Raw genomic sequence first — 3,499 nt, 5'->3', positions numbered from 1 at the left:
ACAATGGTTGTGCTCACATATAATAGATTGGTCATTGGCTTTCCCGTATCTCGGGTGGGCCATTCTGGGCATCTCTGATTTAATGTGTTGCTGTGCACGTACCTCTTCTATCCTCTTGATATTTGTTCTACATGCCCGCTAGCTTCAGAAATAGTTTCAAGGCTGCAAAAGGCATGGAGGCTGCTCATGGTAAAAACAGTTTTGTGAGGAAACATATTTTCTATTTTCTCAGTTCAGACAAATCCTCTGAGAGGTATCGGTCCATACTGGGTTTTCTGCAGCTGAATTATTTTGAGGTACAAGAGATTGAATGAACCTTTAATTTTATTGGTTTGGGGAAAAATATTTATATGTAATAAAAGCCCTTGACATTTTAATTCTTTAGCCAACTGTAGAACCAGGAAAAGTACGATCACTATAGTGATGAACTAGCACATTAAATGAGAAGCAATAGATTTTGGTTCATCTTATACTTTTTAAATGCCACAAGGCTCAGGACCAGGAGGCCTCCTTTTATAATGTATTGAGGGGAAATAGCTGTGTTTGGAGTTGTTGGGAAATTTAAGTAAACATTGTCTGCTAAATAAGAGGTAGACAAGGCCTGTTCTTGTCCCAACCTGTCCCAAAGCCTGTACTTTAAGTTAGAGTTATATCTGCTGCCAGTAGAACCATCCATTTGGATATCTAGTTTATGTATGATGGTTCCCTATCCTCCTGCAGGTCAAAGGGTGCTCAATTATTCAAGACATGCCTTTCAGCCATTGATTGATTGGTAATATTTCTGTAACTCCTATCATACATAACAAGGTGGCATAAGAAACAACAACAATAAGATGACATTTAGAATAAACCCGCTGTTATTTTAAAAGAAAAGTTTTATAGAGTAGCTAGTCAGTATGACATGCCTGGCATCAGAGTGCCTATCTATCAGGGCAGTAATGCGGGGGTGGAGGGAATATACATATGCTAGTGTAAAGTGTACATAAAAATGCATAAATTAGAGAAAATAATTTTGTTTTCCCCAAATGTATTTATTAGACAAAACTGTGTATATTAGAATAAATTTGCTGATGAAAATTCATGTGGACTTTTTTTGGAAGAAATGTGGACAAGATGTGGAAATGTGGGGAACTGAACATAAGACTGGGAAAAGAAGAAACGGAGAAACTGAAATTGACAGATTTGTCCATCCCTAGTTCATATGAGCATCTATGAATTGGCTCCACGAGAGCAATTGCACCACAGTGACCTCCTCATCACCTCGTCCCGCCCCTTTCCAGTAAGTAGAAGTGGCTCAGATGTGAACAGGTCAGATGGACTAAACTCACACCATCACTGAATATTGGCCATGTTGGGTGGCGCTAATGGGAGTTGGAATTCAGCAACATTTAAAAGATGTTCCCCACCCATGTGTTAGATGTTACCCAATTTGGCAAGGAAAGAGAGTGCAGATGACTCCTACTCTTGTCGCGTCTTACTAGAATTTCAGCCAGATCTGCAAGTTTTTAGAACAGAGAAGATGGGGGGAATGCCAAATAAGAGAATGCATGAACATTAGGGCCTTCTTCTTTCCTAAAACCATTCAGACAATCAAGTTCCAAAACAACACTGTCATAAGGTCACAGAACAGAATTAGCCCTCATCAAGCCCACAATTGCATCCATCTAACAGTCTAGGGCCTTCACAGCCATTCCCAGTTCAGATATTACAAAGAAATAGAGTTGGGTATCATTAGTGTACTGATGACACCTTCCTCAGAAACTCCTAATGATTGCTCCCGATGGCTTCAAAGTGTGGGTACTAACTTATAAACTCAGTGCTAGATTACTTAAAAGACCACCTTGTCCATTCTGCACCCAATAGATCACGGCAGACGGCAGGCTGGTTTCTCCTGCACGTTTCAAAGGTCTCATAAGCCTCCTCTGTAGCAATTTGAAGCAGGGCTTTTAGTGTGGCCAGCCTGCTATCTGCACTTTCCAGAAATAATTGAGGACATTTTTTGTTCAAACAGGCTTTCCCAGCTGGATAAATGGACTTTTACCACAAGTATCTACTTTACTAGAAGTTTAGCCTTATTTTTAAATGTACTTGCTGTTTTTAATGTTTTTAATTATTTTTAATTAGATCGCCTTGAGACAGTTGTTTAGGTGATTAATAAATGGTGATGGCAATGAAAACAACAACAAAACTATGGGGAAACCAGAAGAAGCATGATGGGAGGAGTGGAGCTAACAGAAGAACAGACACAACCCAAAAACACTTCTTTACTCATGCTGCGCCTTTATGATTACCATGCCTGAATAAGGGGAAACTGATGGTAATTCATGCAAAATCATGTCGACCATCTGTTGGAAAAAGGATTGCTAGAATTTTAGTGAGGATTTTAGCAGTCTTTATTTGGTCAAAAATATGTTTAGAATGGACTACTTGCACATCTGTTTCCAGAACAATGTGCATTTTTTGAATTGTTTTGGAACTGTAATTTATTTACCATGTTTGTATAAAGATTTATAATTTATAAAGCAGTTCACAACATTAAAAGCGGGTACAATCAGTTCAAGGAAATAAATCTTAGCGAAGCTGGAAACAATTCAACAATAACAGCTGCTAGTTTGATCCTCAGTGGCTATCAGTAAGCAGGAGACTTTTGCGTGTCTGTTTTTAAAAGCCTGCAGGATAAACATATTTTTACCTGTCTCCAAAAGTAAGGTATGGCCAAATGAACCTGGATGAGGGCATTCTACAATACAGAAGGCAACAACTGAAAAGGCCCTGCTCCTAGTGAATGGGTTGGAATCTTACAGCCACAAAAGATGGAACCCTGAACAGTGCTTCTCCAATAGATTTAAAAACACTAGGGAGAAATGTTCACAATCGTTTTGCTAGCATTATGTACTACTGAAGGAGCGTCTCCACCCCCATCGCTCAGCCCGGACACTGAGATCCAGCGCCGAGGGCCTTCTGGTGGTTCCCTCATTGCGAGAAGTAAGGTTACAGGGAACCAGACAGAGGGCCTTCTCGGTAGTGGCACCCACCCTGTGGAACACCCTCCCTTCAGATGTGAAGGAAATAAGTAGCTATTCTATCTTTAAAAGACATCTGAAGGCAGCCCTGTTCAGGGAAGTTTTTAATATTTAACGCTGTATCGTTTTTAATACTTGATTGGGAGCCGCCCAGAGTGGCTGGGGAAACTCAGCCAGATGGGTGGGGTATAAATAATAAATAATAAATAATTATTATTATTATAATTATTATTAAAATTCTAAACATCAGGAAGAACGTTCTGACAGTAAGAGCTGCTCAACAGTGAAACAGACTCCCTCAGGAGGAGGTGCACTCTCCTTCTTTTGAGGTTTTTAAGCAGAGGTTGGATGATCATGGGTGCTTTAGCTGAGATTCCTGCATTGCAGGGGGTTGGACTAGATGGCCCTCGGGGTCCCTTCCAAATCTACAATTCTGTGGTTCTATGATTAATACTTCTGTTGTTAAAAGGGAAAGC

The 3,499-nt window shown here is 40.0% G+C and overlaps 1 long non-coding RNA gene across 1 annotated transcript; it reads left to right on the top strand.

Moving 5' to 3' along the window:
* The first annotated feature begins 648 nt into the window (after positions 1-648).
* Positions 649-2,332, top strand: LOC310758211. The gene is made up of 2 exons (XR_014545643.1): positions 649-1,279; positions 2,125-2,332. It is a non-coding gene; the product is annotated as an uncharacterized lncRNA (long non-coding RNA).
* Positions 2,333-3,499: the final 1,167 nt, after the last annotated feature.

This window comes from Podarcis filfolensis, assembly GCF_964270895.1.
Source record: "Podarcis filfolensis genome assembly, chromosome: 2".
Classification (NCBI taxonomy): Eukaryota; Metazoa; Chordata; class Lepidosauria; order Squamata; family Lacertidae; genus Podarcis; species Podarcis filfolensis.
Note: the sequence above shows the minus strand (reverse complement) of the source record. Positions and strands in the feature narration are given on the sequence as shown.